The following is a 16,731-nucleotide window of genomic DNA, read 5'->3' on the forward strand; positions in this document are numbered from 1 at the left end:
ATGGAAAAGTGCCCAAAAAGTCCTGTGATACAGAAAGACCCAGAAGGGAAAGTGAGAACTCCCACCTTGGATAGTTACTCCTCCCTCTCAGCCCTGGCCTCAGGGGGTATTCCAGTGATGGCAGGGCTCCTCCCACTGTGTGACCTGACGACCAGCAGAAGGAGATAAGTGCTGTGTTCTCTGGTGATTAAAAAAAAACAAAAAAGATTCTTCTTATTGCACGGACTGGGGTTTTCCTAAGCCGGCAACCATATTGTTTAGGAAGTGAGAGTTTGTTTCTTCATGGTAGTTAGGAAAGAACCTAGAGTTCTCTGTCTGGCATAAATGACCTCTTTGGGACCTCAGAAGTGTTTTTACAAGCTCCAGTAGAACTTTAAGGTAGTTAAGTGTCCAATTTATCTTTCAGTTTCACATATTGTGAGAGCACACCCCAAGTCACAAATGTCTGCCTCAGCCTTTCACAGAGAGCACTTGTGAACCACCTCATGTGTTTTTCTTATGCGTTTGTTTCCTTCTTTAGATGCATCAGAGGTTTTAGGCCTAGAGATTGTGTCTTCACATGATAGACGCTGCACAGGATTTAAGTGGTCTCTGCGTTTTGGCATAGACTGGGGCACTCTGCATCACCCTTTCTCCTGACTGCCTCAGATTTTGGAAAAACCCCCGTCAAAAATGATGAAGGTTCCTATGACCCAGAAGATACCCCTTACATATTACACACAGGCATTAACAGGTTAGGGATACAAGGTTCTAAAAATTCCAGAATCTCAAAAAACAAACAGAAACAAAATCAAAACCTGAATATAAGAAAATCATGACTACATTAATATAAGCATGTAATAAAGTTAGAAATTCTATCTGGCCACCTTCTTATTGTGTACCTCTTTCTAAGAAGGCAGGGCCATACTGAATAATGACAACTAACAGACACACATATGCCTTTTTAGAAGGTTCAAGGTTGGTGTTTTCTCTCAAAATTCAATACTATTCAGTATTTTCTTCCAATATATCTCCTTTAAACATCAAATATGGTCAGGTATATTCCAAATAAGATTTTTTTTAAAGACTAAAAGCATACTTATAATAATGGATTTAAGAAAAATCTGCTCACAAATCCGACAATAGAGAAAATGAAGGTTAAATTATTATAGCCAGCATTTATATCATTCCATTTAAATAAAGTTTTTTGATTTTAGAAGTAGAGACAGGCTCTATTTTATTTTAAAATTTTCAAAAATTAACGCTAAATAAAGAGATTTTTTCCTTCTTTTTGGTGCAATACCTTTCTTTTGCCACTTATAATTTTATGAGTTAGTAATAAATGACTTTGGTTACATCAAAACAAATGGGAAATGGTTTGGGTTTTGATGCAATTTTTTAAAAGCTCGTAATAAGCTCCTTTACAGCACTCTAAATATATATATTTTAAAGTAATTAAAATTTCCAAACATAATGTCTGAATTTCAGAGAGAATTCAAGCATTCCTAACTTGACAACCTCCTAACTCTATTCCTTCCCCCCCTCCACCCCACACTACCTCAGCTCAGCACCACTTCCCAGCCTCCACTCTCACACAGAAGTAAGTCAAAGGTTAATTTCCATTCTAAATCAAACTCTAATCCAAACTCTAATCCTGTGCTCCCAAAGTACCCCACCCAACACACAAAACTACCATGCAGTCTTCTCCAAAGTGGGAAGTTCGTTAAAAGGGTGACAACACTCGACAAATAGTGAAAATCAACTATAAAACTCAAAAATTCCACTGATACCCACACCATACTATAGACATAAAATGGTTAGTCAGCGAAAAAACTACTTCAGTATATCTCTACTGCCATTTCTTAGGGAGAAAATGACTTTTAAAAGTTAGTCAAAGAACCATGAGAGGTAAGGCTAACAGAGCCACTGCTGGTTTCACTTCTGGCACCCAGAGTCTATGGCAGCAGTGATGGATCCTGAAACATGCGTGACGATCAACACTGAAAGGTAGCAACATCATAGGCATGAAGACTCCAGGAACTGCAGACCAGAATCAAAACCTCGAACCCCACACTCACAGGGCTAAAATGTTTCCTCATGTGAGGAAGAGAACTACCACTAACAATTTTTGGCAATAATATTTGAATCTTGGCTCAACTGGATAATTTTGTTCTGCACCAAAACCAATTCCATTCAAATTCCCAAAGCCTATGAGCAGATTCGTACTAATTTAAAGACATAGTTTCCTTCCAAACCCAATGAAATGAAAGGCAGAAACCAGCAAACGAAAAAAAAAAAAAAAATTAAATAACATATATAAGATGGCTTGCCATTTTATGAAAAACAAATGAAGAATTACACTCACATCACACTGATAAACTGAGAGGCTGCCAGTGGTTTTCAGGGCAGATGTAACATTTTAACAAATGTGATTGTTTGTGAACGAAATAATTCTGATCAAAAACTTAATTGCAGCCAAAGTGAGCCCTGGGCTGTGTCACCATAATCCATTTTGACAGGAAGCAGTGAGTGGAGATTCCTACTGTGAACGAAGCACATGTGAAAGGTCAGCTTTGGCCTGGAACTTCAAAACCGTTAACGTGTAAAACAGTGTGCATTAGAGCCCGGAACGGCTAACCACTGGATTAGCGGATGTCCGCTGTGTGGGTCTGATGTGCTTTTGGCAGGTAATGGTTAATTTGTAAATAGGCAATGTATTGTAACTTTCTTCCTTGCCTCTTCCCAACATTTACCAGCAGGACCCATTCTTAATTAGAGTTCCAGAATATTACAATGTTAGATTTATAACACGGCCTCATTATAAGAAAGTCCTTGTTTTTGAAATGAAACTTATTTTTAATAATTTAGTGCAGGAAAAGTTACATGTATTTTAAAAATGTTTGTTGATATAAGGAATGAAAAACTTTTTCATGTAAAATGAATACATTTGTTCACCAATAGCAACTGTATTATAAAAGCCAAAATTTGCCAAATGAGAATTTCATTACAAGAAATGTATAATTTACTCACATATTATAATATGAAAAACTAATTACACAATACTATTTTGCATGGCTTAAAACAAAATTCTAAATAAAAATGCAGTTAATACCAGCTTTCATTTTTCAATGAAACTTATGAAAGAACCAAGCTAAATATTGCCTTATAAGCCAATGCATGCAAAAGTGCTTTATACAAATTTAGTGCTATAAAATTGGTTCATTTGGCTTTAAATAAGTCATTTCTCCCATATCTAAACCACTTGAGGTAATATGGCATTAATGAGTGATAAAAGCTGGCACTGTGCACTTCCATGATTATTTCAGGATTTAACTCATTTCTGAGTTGAGGGGAAATAATACTTCTCTCTGAAAATAAGCAGATCTTCTACAATAAGTTTTACTTCTATTCTCAAAATCAGCCTTCTAAGGTTGTATCTCTGGCCACTGGGCAGATGTAGCTCCTGGGCCCTTCGCAGGCTAAATACAGAAATCTTGAAGGTGGCTACATGGCAAGGGTAGCCTCATTGCCAGCAATCTCATGATTCCTATCCCCTTCAGAATGTCTACTGACACCTTTAGAAACAAAATCACACATGTGCTACTAACTGCAATGCAAGGCTGAGGAGAAAAAAGAATCAAGGCCGGCAAAACAAGTTACCAATTTCTTATGTTTCTGCTTTCCATACAGGATCTGAAAACAAAACCTTCAGCATATTTGGAAGATACAGAATCTCCCTAACAGTCTGCTTCTGAAAGTATGGAATGTACACATTTACCAACCACCTTCCTGGTCTCTAAGCCCTAGGACACAGCCCCTGACCTTCAAGGAGCTTACAGCGCGGTAGGAGAGGGCAGATAATCAGCCATGAAGACCTGGCAAGAAGTAAAGGAGGTAGAGAGGAAGCAAGCAAGAGAGGCTGTGTGCGCAAGTGGTGCTGGGCATATCCATCTTATATTTTCACCCCTCTTCTCCACAGATGCAATAGCAATCCAGATTCACCAGTAGAGCACCTAATTTCCCATAGGAGCTAAATTTATCCTAGGTACATGAGTAAAGAAGAGATGTGTAATTCACCCAAAAAATATTTTAGAAGGTTCCAAATTGGTCAGTAAGGTATTTTCTTATACTGCTAAGTGACTGATTACACCTGGTAACATTAAGTGTATATAATTTTAGCTTCACTCCTAATCGTTTTTTCCATCACCACAACCTTTTCAGCATAATAATTCTTGGCCACCATTCCACTTCCTTCGTGAGGCTCAGGCTCAAAGAAGCTTACGAACTTCCCTCCAGAAAGATTACCGACAGAGTGGGAAGTGCCCCACACTGAGTTCCAACTTAAAATGGGCATGCCCACTCAGGGTTAGGGACCCTGTGCTGAGGTGCATGTGCCCCACGCTCAGTGCCAACACTTAGGATTCTCTCACTCAGGAGCAAGATTATTGCTAAGGCAATTACAACTACTGATCACGAAAGAGATGCTGCTATTTCTTAATTGGTTTATATTTGTTTACATGTCTTAAAAACAGATGTCCAGAAGGTTGAACTTATACTTTAATTCAGTTCTGGACTGTGAGCTAAGTTTTCACAAATACAAAGAAATATGTTGTTACCGGTTTCTTTTTAAGGACCCATGTTCAAATGGGAGGACACCTAAGAAATTCATCATTGAATTCCTATTTGTAGGAGCAGATTCTCTGTAACCTGTAAATTATTTTGATTTACGGTGAATCATTATTGTATTCATAAATGCTGAAGAGTTGGTGAACAACATGATATAATGACACCCCAAAATAATTTTATAACTGCAGGTGTGCAAATCATAACATGTGGGAGATGACTCAAAGGATAATGGGGAATAAAACAGTTTAGGAAGGGTCACATAAAGAAAGGAAAGGAGCGAGGGCACATACGGCAACTTTCCAAGATGTCTTTAAAACCAAACTACTCGTTTAGAGGCAGACGCAGTCCAGCAGTCAGGCATGGGCAGCAGAGTCAACAGTTACATTTAAACAAGCAAAGGCAAAATGCTCCATAATTTACAACAACCCAATCACACTGCTCATTCTTTTGAGGTTAAATGCTACTGACATAAGCTACACCTGAGTCCAATCAGTGCAGAGACGTTGAGAAGATTCACACGAAAGGACTAAATTTGTCACAAATGGGTTGGTTTCCGATCTTAATGTAGCCAAGTTGCTTTACTCTGACCTCTATTGAACAAATCAACTTAATGGGCACTAGGAGTGCTATAAAACTTAACAATGGAGTGATTTTTAACTTTTAAAATATAGTTATGAAGCAAAATGTTGGATAGCTTCTACAATACTGGAAATCAAATTAAATCTAGATGTTTTTTAACAGTCTTGACAGATATAATCCTAGTTACCATGTAAATTTATGGTAAGCTGCTGTGATATTAGCCACAGGTGCTACTTTTAATATATGAGCCACATCTGGCTGGGAATAGAATTTCTCAGAGGACTGAAAATGACCTCACTATCAGACAATGGAAGGGAAAAATCAAGACCACTGTGGCATATAAAAAGCTGAAGATGTGGTCCACAACTAAATATTTCACATAAAATTCATTTTAACTCTGCAGTTGTAGGTTAAAAGATATTATGCTTTCAATATTTAAGAGGCGTAGATATACTTCAACCAAACAGCCAAAAGATTAAGAATGTAAGTCAGTTATGAATACCCTGGCTACGTATATAATACTAGTTTTCCATCCTTTGATCAACGTCGGGAAAAATGATGCACTAAGACTTGAAAAGAAAATTCTTTCATGGTTCCCAAGCACAAAACATGATTAGATACCACCAAGCATACCAAACCAAGATGTAACAATTACTGATCTCTAAGCAGCAACTCTCCAGCGCCAGGCCAACATCACTGGTTGGGTTTTTAAAGTTCTTTGGAGCCATTCATCACGCCCAAGAAAACATTTTCATAAGGTGAAATTTTTAAAAAATCATTACAAGTAATCACCATTCTAAGTCTGAGAACCAGCAATATCACCACAGACAAATACAAAGAGAAAACACAAGTTTCTCTTACTTACCCAATTCAAAAATAAAAAGAAGAATATGTATAAAATATACAATTGTTTCCTTTTAAGAAACCCTTTCTGGGCTTCCCTGGTGGCGCAGTGGTTGAGAGTCCGCCTGCCGATGCAGGGGACATGGGTTCGTGCCCCGGTCCGGGAAGATCCCACATGCCGCGGAGTGGCTGGGTCCGTAAGCCGTGGCCGTTGAGCCTGCGCGTCCGGAGCCTGTGCTCCGCAAGGGGAGAGGCCACTGCAGTGAGAGGCCCGCGTACCACAAAAAAAAAAAAAAAAAGAAATCCTTTCTGAACCACTCAAAACCCATCATTTGCTAGAGAACTGGCAAGTGTGGAAATGTGATAGAGAATTTACAAAGATTGAATTTCCTATGAAATAACTCTTCCCAAATTAAAGAAGCCTTCGTTATCTGAAAAAAACCTCTAAAAGAGAAATATTTCTATGAAAATATTCCCTACACCATTGCCCTACGCTGTAAGAACGGTAGCTACAAAGCCCTATAACATAACATTTTCCTTCTGACCTTCTCAAGTAACTGGAAGGGCTTGATTTTTTAGCTTCAACAGATCAATTCAATCTAGATGATGATTTCTATTTACTTTAACAAGTAACTGGATCTATGCCTGATCTCAATGGGCATCAAGATCCTGAGTGTCTTTAGCAAGAAGAACCTGGTATGATTCCCGGATACTTTTGTGATCAATGGACAGCATTTATATGGAGCATTTAGGAAAGGTAGGCTCACAAAGTCTCATCTGTGGTTAGTTATGATAGAAAGGCACTGGTTAAATTAAACATGGCCTTTCCTTTCAGTGGAATCCTCTATATATCCCACCATTAAAAACCATGAAGTAAAATACTTTACTGACAGCGAAAAATGGTCACCATACATAAAGTGAGAAGATGCAACTGAGCAAAAAAGCATCTACAATATGACTCCAAATATATGTACATACGTACATACTCACAAAATACACATTCACACATACTGCTTTTTAAGTGGGCAGAAGGTATATTTTTCTTCTTTGTACTTTTCTGTGTCTTCCTAATTATAAAACATACTATGCAGTCAGGAAAAAAAATGTATCTATTAACAAGCTAAACAGACCACACAAATGAAACAGGGTGCTATCATTCCCGGAAGAGAGAGAGGCCAGGCTGACCTCTGTGGGGTATGAGTGATCCATAAACGTTAAACCCTTCTATTTAAACCTTGCAGTTTTAAACAAATAGGAAGATGGAAAGAGACTCATTCTCAAGCTTACGTAACAGAATCACAGTTTAAGACATTTAGAATTACAATGGCCCTCTCTTCTACATACCTGTGTCCACAATTGTATGGTCAGTGGCTCAGAAAGCTGGGGTCTCTCAGTGCAGAAGTTTATCTTCTCTACACCGAGTTCTAATTTGCCAAGTTAAGTTTTTAGCTGCTCTTTGCAGACCTTCTATCTGGAAGAGACTTCCCCCTCCAGGTAGAAGTTGACCTCTAATCTGTAGCTGACTTAGGACAAATAACTGATCAATCAAGTATTATAAACTAATGCTTTCAGGGCAGGGCATGGGAACCATGTAGCAATTTACAGGTCAAATTCCTATCAGTAGCTGGCTACCCTTTTCTTCAAAATATGCAAAGAACACATTGCCTCTTTTAAGTCCTCCAAAATAAACACTGTTTCCTAAACAGAACAAAGAAACAGACTCAATTTTGAACAGCAGAGTTGTTCATTCAAAGGTCTAGGACATTCCTAAATAGAACAGCATTCCATATCCTGAATTACCCCACAACCCTTCAAAATATAGACTTGGGTTAGAGAAGAGCTGTGGCCTCAGAATAAGTGGGAAGCCTGGCCTTGGAAGGATGGCGCCTCACTGCTTCGTCTGTACGTTTGAGCAGGTTCCTTCTTACCATTAGTAACCTGGGCTTCCTAATATCCAACCCCGCAAGGCTGCTGGAAAGCTTCGATGAAACCACCTACATTATTTCCCAGGTCACCCAACAATGAGCTACTAACGCCTGGAAAACACTCCATAGTTCATAAAATACTTCGTGACTCTCCAAACTGTCAGAAAGAAAACTGACTTGGCTGCATTTCTGGTAAATAATGCAACATTAAAGAGTTACCTGTATTACAGGTATGACCTTAAAAACCTGTATTACAGAGTGACCTTAAGGCAACATTTTTACAACAAAAACTTTTTAAATAATTCCTTAAAAAATGTATCAAACAAACTTTTAAAACTTTTGTATCTGGAACGCCACCAAGTTATGATTTTAAAAAGAGAAAGAAAAGAAAAGCAAATCAGCCAAGAGGGCTGGACCAGTGGTCACAGAAAAGGAAAGGAATCTGACATTAAAAGAATGGTCATGAAACGAAAATGAGTGCCTAATGGATAACAGGTAGAAGGCCTGCAGCAGTGTGTTGCTCTGTGGAGTCCTGGCAGAACCTGCCGTGGTCCCTCAGGACACCAAGATTTACAAAAGACTGGGTGTGGGTGGCTGAAGCCGCGGAGCCACAATATCGAGTAAGTGCCAACCTCAGCCTCTCCTCGGTGGAGGTGATTTACTAGAGATGCCACAAGCGGCCCCTTTCTTTCTCCGACACTCCAAAACTGCCTGCAGAACAGAGGCACGATCAATGCTGTTCTTCTGGGAAGGGTGCCACGGCCCTAAAGATCATCCCATCATACATACCAACTTAGCAGCCAAGTAAGTTGGTCACTGTTAGGAAACATCTGTGTTCAGGAGTAAGGAAACGAGAGAAAGGAGAAGTCCCTGGTGAGAAAGGGTTTTAGGTAGTAACCTGTAGGAGACAAAAGCACTATGTTCCCCTGGGGCTAAGGGCACTGACTAGGATCACCTATGTGAGCCCAATCAAGGGGCTTCATGTATTCAAAACACCTAGGTAACGCTGGGAGGGCACGGTGGGAGAGGTACACAAGCACAACCCAAGTCTTCACCCTCAAGGCACTTATATGTTAGATGCAGAGAGACAAAAGTAAGTGGTCACATTCCTCTGTTGCATGATTTAAGCTGCACTTACTCACATCCTAATCCCACCACTGGTTCACTGTCAACTTCACCACAGGGCCTCAATAGCCTCATCCGTCCTAGCACTAATGTTCACAGGTTTAATATCAAAACAAGGCTGAAAGAAAACCACTAACAAATAGGATAATGCAAGGGTTGAATTACAAACAGAAAGAACAGACAAGAGGCTAATGTCTGTGGCTACAAAGATCTATGTAAGGCACATGAGCTCCACTTCCTCTCCAGTCTGCCCTGCACCCCCATCCCACACAAACGATCCTTCCTACGGCCACTGATGACCTCCATGTTGCTTAATGCGTGATCATCTTTTGGTACTCATCTTACTTGGACTGTCAGCAGAACTGATTCCTCTCTCCCTTTTTTAAAAAAAATTATTTATTTAATTTATTTATTTTTGGCTGCATTGGATTTTCGTTGCTGCGCACAGGCTTTCTCTAGTTGCAGCGAGCGGGGGCTACCCTTTCGTTGCAGTGTGCGGGCTTCTCATGGCAGTGGCTTCTCTTGTTGCAGAACACGGGCTCTAGGCTCACATGCTTCAGTAGTTGTGGCACGTGGGCTCAGTAGTTGTGGCTCATGGGCTCAGTAATTGTGGCTCATGGGCTCTAGAGCACAGGCTCAGTAGTTGTGATGCATGGGCTTAGTTGCTCCGCGACATGCGGGATCTTCCCAGACCAAGGCTCGAACCCACGTCCCCTGCATTAGTAGGCGGATTCTTAACCACTGCGCCACCAGGAAAGCCCCCTCTCTCCCTTTTAAAACATCATCTTCTTCTGGATTCTGTGTACAACACTGGCCTGATTTTCTTCCTATTTCACTATAAAGTCTTTCTCAGTCTTCTGCCAACACCTCCTCTTCTATCCTACCCCTAAATGGACCGAGTTCTGAGCCCTCTTCTCTTCTCACACTATAATTTCTGCCTGGGTAACCTCATCTATTACATTGGCTTGGTTCCATACACATCTATGTCTCCCCAGTTATCTACAACCCAGACACAAAACCACCTTCTTAGGGTTGACACTGGGATGTCTCGTAGCAACGCACATTTAACAATATCCACACCAGAAACCTTGATCCCTGCACACCAATCCTGTTCCTTTCCCACACTTCCCCAGCTCAGTAAGTGTCACTCCCAACCACGCAGTTCCTTGGGTCCTAAACCTGAAAGTCACACTTAACACTTCCTGCTCTTCTTCCTCACCACCCATCACCACTCCTCCCTTGTAGAGAAACTTGGGTTTTCTCTTGATATTTTTATTCCCTGTAAGTGTTATGTGTGGCATCATTGGTTCCTGCTCATGTAAACTACTAAAAGCAGCTCCAACCTCTATACCTCTCTGCTTCCCCTTTGTCACTATCCAGTCCAGAATCTCCTGCTGTGTCCACCTAGTAATGATGTCTCACCTGGATGAATGCAACAGCCTCCTTACTATTCTCCTCATGTAATTTTTTGCCCCCTCCCGCCTCCACTTCATCCTCTAAGTCCTCAGACAGCCTGCCCACTTCCCATAACACCATGTCCTCACCCCTCCTGTCCTCTTCCTGTCACCTTTCTGGGCCGCCATATTTGTGCATGTGAATGTCCTGGCTGATGCTCTCAAGAACATCAATGATGCCAAAGAGATGCAAACACCAGGTTCTTACTAGACTGTGCTCCAAAGTCATCATCCAGTTTCTAACAGTAATAACGAAGAATGGTTACATTGGCGAATTTGAAATCACTGATGACCACAGAGCTGGGAAAATTGTTGTGAACCTCATGGGCAAGTTAAACAAGTGTGTAGTGATCAGTCCCAGATTTGATGTGCAACTCAAAGATCTAAAAAAATGGCAGATTGCCCATTTGGTTTCATTATACTGACAACTTCAGCTGGCATCATGGACAAAGAAGCAGCAAAACAAAACAAGGAAAGAAAATCCTGGGATTCTTTTCCTAGGGATGTAGTACACACGTGCAAATGAAATGTCTCAATGGACAAAGGAAATAAAAGAAAAAGAAAATGCATCAGCTTATCAGTTCCTTGGAGAGGTCTTCCCTGACAGCTCTCCTCCAACTGAATTCAGTTTTCCCATTTTCTCTCTCTCAACCGTCTCTTCTGCTGGAGAGGCAGTATCCACACTGGCAAATGGAAGGGATTGCCTGGGTCAAATCCCAACTCCACTGCGGGGCCCTGGGTAAATCACTTAATCTAAACTCTGGTACCCTTATCTGTAAAATGAGGTAAATATTCTCTGGAAGACAGGGTTTTGTGAGGATTAAATGAATAAATACACGTAAAGTCCTTACAGCATAGTGCCTGGCCCAAAGTTGGAGTGTTCATCAAGCATTAGCTATTAGGATGTTTCTTCATGGCACTTACCATAAGTGGCAATTATACATGCGTTATTTTCTTTGTTTATGCTCTCCCTCCCCTACTATACTGTAAGTGTTAGCTCCAGTTCCAGTATGGCCACTAATGTTTTTTGCCCCCCTGTCCTTGGCTTCCCCACTTCTTCAGTGAAAGGGATGACTAGGCGACCTCTCGGGTACCTTACAGTTCTAATCTCTAACAGACTAAAGAGGCCTCTTACAGAGAAGTAATGAGAGGTAAGGTTAGAGACTGTGGGCAGCTTTGAAAACCTCTGAGAAGATGATGTCTTGTAAGATGTAACAGAAAGGAACTGGGATTTTCTGAGCAGATACCAACTTGGTCACAATAAAACAGCATGCAGGCCAATGAAGGCAGAGAGGGCCTAGAGGTAAAAAGCCATGAGGAAGCTCCTTCCGGAGCGCTAGGGGGAGGAGACGTGCACCCAGACCAAGCACAGTCACTGACCAGTTCCTGGTGACTGATCACCAAGATAATTCTTCAGTTTCATGTCTGGGTGCTTGAGAGAATGGTGGTCCTGAGACAAACAAACAAGTTTCTTTTAGGAAACGTTCTTGTAGGAAAGACAGAAAGACCATAAGAGTTTGCTTTCAGATACCTTAAACCTGAGGCAACACTGAACGAGGGAGAGAGCAGCACAAGGATCCTCCATGCCAGTCTTCAGCCCAGCTCACTAAACCAACCTTAGGGCCCTCACTTGCCCCACACATTACAAATAAGATGTGCCCTCTTTCTCCCTGTCCCTGACCTGTGCCACCTGCCAACCCCTCCCCCGTAGCTCCTTCCTTCAAAAAAACTATCAGACCTATCAAAACTCCCCCTTCTCCAGGCAGACTTCCTGGATTACACCTTTCAGCTTCTTAGTATTTCAGATTTTAGTGCCCAGTTAGCATGACAATTTTAAAAATCAACGATCAGGACTTCCCTGGTGGTCCAGTGGGTAAGACTCCGTGCTCCCAATTCAGGGGGCCCGGCTTTGATCCCTGGTCAGGGAACTAGATCCTGCATGCATGCCACAACTAAGAAGTCCGCGTGCCACAAGTAAAGATCCCGCATGCCGCCACTAAGACCCGGCACAACCAAAATAAATAAATAAATATTTTAAAAAATCAACTATCAATATTTTATGCAAGGCAGATGTTCCACCTCCCCAACAAAACTGGGAATTCTTCTGGGCAGGAACGGAATCAGTTGCTTCTTTTGCATCTTCCTCCTTCCACGCCTTGGGCCCAGAGCAGTGCCAGCCCCTCAGTGGTTGCCAGCTCAAGGACCTCGCTACGCTCTCTGATCCTGACAGAGCCAGGCCCTCTGGCTCTCAGTGGGGAGACCATGTGGCTCCCAGCCCAGCCCCAACTGGGTCTGCTCCAGGCACCTGGTGCGTGTCCATGGTCAGTGCTACAGTGGCAAGGACAGGGCATTTGAAGTCAGTTTGATGAATGATATGGTAGAAGGCCACAATCCTGCCTTACTGGCTGAGAGCACAGGAGCAAACTGATTCATTAGTGGCGTTTGCTGTTTTGATAAGACTGATTTTAATGATACAATTAAATGATGTCTGATTGCTCAACAGTGATACCTGGGTTGCTCCCACACAAGCACAGCTCTGTTTGTCCTAGCTGGTGAACAGCCCCTTTCTCAGGGAAGTATTGTCAAACCCATCTAAGGCAGAAAAGTAATCCAACAAGCAGTCCTTGGAAAGCAAGATATCTCCCAGGAGAAATAAAAAAGTAAACACAAAACACCTTTCTATATCACAGTAGGATCTAAAAATGTTGCTGTGGGAACCAGAGATGAGTCTGGCGCCTACTAACTGTGACATGACCCTGTGTGACCACAGCAAGTCCATGATCACAGTCTGGTTCAGTGTCCTTCCGTAAAATTCAGAGGACTAATTTTAGTGAATTAGTTAGAATGGCCCATTCCAGCCTGGATCAGAAGGGCAATATGATGGTAAATTATCTGCAAAACAGGGAAGAGGATGCATTGCTTTGTTTTGTTTAAAAGGATGTAGAGAAAAGAGCAACACACAGAGAGCTCAGAGCCAAGGTGAGCTCTGGTAGGCCACGTGCCTCCTGAGGTGAGAAAGCCACTGGTCACCACCTGGCCACAGGAACATGACTGCAGCGTTGTAGTTACTGCTCGGAAGAGCTGATAAAGAGTTGATAAAGCCTCTTCATCAGGCACCCAAGGTCCGTATTTCAAAACAGCTGAGTGCAAGTTTCTATGTCATGGCCCTAATGCACCAAAACTCTATTGACAAAACTCTTGCTGTGCAAACCTAAACACTATTGATAATGGCTGTACTGAAACAATGGAGTGGCATACCAAAGAAAAACAGAAACAGAGCAGAAAACAAGACCAAAATACTTTTAAGTGATTACTTAAGGTCTCCTTTAAATTATTTTCCGTAATTATCGAGCCAGCAGTCCATTGTTATTAATTCATATTCAGCCTATTTAAGCGGTACCAGCAACACAGGCTGAAAACAAATGCCTCAGTAATTTCCTAACTTTTGAGTGTTATTTTCTTGTCAGTTAAATTTAAAGCAGCCCATTTGTGACCACATTATACCAAGTTAATCTCATCTAAAGTGCTTCACAAACCCTAACAGCTACGCTAAGGTTTTATACTAATGAAAGCAATTTACATAAATGAAATTTATGTCAATGCATTTCATGACAAATTTTTTATTTTATAATAATTATAGTACTTATATGATAACATCTGTTGATAGTCACAGTCTAAACCTGGCAAAGATTTAAACCCACAACATTTTCCATGCATCATGTACATTATCTGTGAAAAGCAATAAAAAAAAGTAATGAATGCATTAATCATACCAATATCATCTGCAAAGCATAAATCTGAAATACCTTTCACGTCAGCTCAAACTGCGTTTTATTTTTTACACACCTGATTTTACGCCATCTGTAAAAGGGCAAGACAAAGACTTTTGAGGAAATTATATTTCTTGGCTGTTTGACTTTTACAAAATACTCAGGCGAAGTTGTGTAAACAGAAGGTTTACTATACTACTAAGAAAAAACGATGCAGTTAAAAGTCCATTTTTATTAAAGGACGGTGTAATCACCACAACATTTTCACACTGCAGTGTGGTGTCATATCTGCATTTTTTACACCTGTTTTACATTTCCCTCTGTCTATCTATCACATGTGTTTTTACAAATACACATCAGCTCTAAACCTCTTCTATGACATAAACAGCAGAAGCAAGACTCCAAATGATAACATTTTAGGCTCTAATTTCCCTACCCTGGTGGACACCAAACCAACGTCCCAGCCACCACCTGACAACATCAGCGTGTCCTGCCCGGGACTCCCCGGGACTCCGGGAATAACTTCAAAGTGAAAACCAACATGAAAACACCACGCAGATATTCTTACCAGCTTCCCAAATTTTAGGTAAAGTTTACTAAAAGGTAGCGTCTCTACTCTCTACTCCAATGACAACTGTGAACACTTTCTCAGGTTTCTAGTTGGCTAAAAAAGCCCATCAGGGGCTTCCCTGGTGGCACAGTGGTTGAGAGTCCACCTGCCGATGCAGGGGACATGGGTTCATGCCCCAGTCCGGGAAGATCCCACATGCCGCGGAGCGGCTAGGCCCATAAGCCATGGCCACCGAGCCAGCACGTCCGGAGCCTGTGCTCCGCAACGAGAGAGGCCACGACAGTGAGAGGCCCACATAACGCAAAAAAAAAAAAAAAAAAAAGCCCATCAGTGGGCACATGTTAAGAGCAAGCAACTGGTGTGATAATCAGACAGGTTTTCACTTTCCCTGGCTCCCAGACACACAGATAATAGCCTAAACTTTAAAAGCAAAATGACACTTTCTAACCTATATGAAGCCGAAGCCTTAAGAACATCCTCACTGAGAGTGTTTCTTTACCCTCACCAAGCAGTGAATATCCACTTTCAAGAGTACTCAGATGTGACATTTATATTACTGAATTACTGACTCATAACTTAATGAACAATAAAAACTGAACTAATTCGTTCACAAGGAGAGTGCCTGAGACCTCCACCCATGTCCTGCCAGGATCGTTAAGATTTTCATTAACAGTTGTCTGTCTCCTGGTATCAACAAGCCTTTGACTTCACTAAGTGTTTCAGAATGTTAACCATAAGCCTATTATCAAATTCCTCAATAAAACATCGTTACAGAGTAAGTCAGCAACAGTAACTTTCAACTGCTCTACAGCAGGAGCCCCAGGACAGGAATAGAAACCATTTTACAAACCCCAAACTCACATATGGTGGGTGTTACTGCTGCTAGACACACAGAACCCCACTCCTCCACCATCGCCACCACCGCCGAGGCCATTCAGAAGCCCCCTCCCTACTCCAGTGCCAGAAATCTTTTAACAGCAGCAGTTACATTAACCAAAATGTGATGAACAAGACAAAGCACAAATAGAGCTTGGACCCTGCCCTGTGAGAGATACTCAACTTGGACAAGCTATTAGACTGAACCATGTAAAAGAGCCATTTTTGTAGGTCAAATCTGGCTGAATATCAGCCAGTTCGTAAGATTCCATCTAACAAAATCAAATACCCTGCAGGCAGGCCCACCTAATAAGGCACAGATAAGGTACAGGAGCTCCTCCTGGAACGCAGAGAATTACAGTTCTTTTTCACAAAGCTCAGTCCCTCTCTCATGAATCAAACCTGCTCTCCATTACCAAGTGGAAAATCCTTATCTCCTCCAGCCAGAACTCTTCATTCACCCAAAAGGTACCAAACTAGGTCAGCTGACGCACCCCCACTCTTACCTATTCCTGATACTAAGTTTGTTTCTGCACTGAACAGGGGTGGTCCAGTATCCAAGAAGGAGAGACTGGGGACAGCCTTCCCAGGGGGCTGTGATGCCGCCTGGCCCACCTGGGCTCCTGCCCTGGAGGGCTCCACCTGCTGGCATCTGGAGTAGCTGTTGCCCGGGTTCAAAGCCTCATCTTCTAAACCTGCTTCCAAAGCATAAAATTTCCTCTGATTTTTTTTTTTTTTTTTTTGGCTGCGTTGGGTCTTCGTTGCCACATGGGCTTTCTCTAGTTGCGGCGAGTGGGGGCTACTCTATTGCAGTGAGCGGACTTCTCATTGCAGTGGCTTCTCTTGTTGCAGAGCACGGGCTCTAGGAGCATGGGCTTCAGTAGTTGTGGCTTGCAGGCTCAGTAGTTGTGGCTCACGGGCTTCAGTAGTTGTGGCTCGCGGGCTCTAGAGCGCAGGCTCAGTAGTTGTGGTGCACGGGCTTA

General features: G+C 41.8%; 1 protein-coding gene and 1 pseudogene across 2 annotated transcripts in view; one reads left to right on the forward strand and one right to left on the reverse strand.

Moving 5' to 3' along the window:
• The window catches only part of PCBD2 (pterin-4 alpha-carbinolamine dehydratase 2), a 50,132-nt gene that overhangs the window by 22,910 nt on the left and 10,491 nt on the right, over nucleotides 1-16,731 (reverse strand). The window lies entirely within an intron of this gene.
• On the forward strand, nucleotides 10,623-11,032 carry LOC309959900 (small ribosomal subunit protein uS8-like; annotated as a pseudogene). Its single transcript has one exon. The product of its transcript is annotated as a small ribosomal subunit protein uS8-like (transcript).

The sequence above is a fragment of the Leucopleurus acutus genome (genome assembly GCF_964270905.1).
Source record: "Leucopleurus acutus genome assembly, chromosome: 3".
Lineage (NCBI taxonomy): Eukaryota > Metazoa > Chordata > Mammalia > Artiodactyla > Delphinidae > Leucopleurus > Leucopleurus acutus.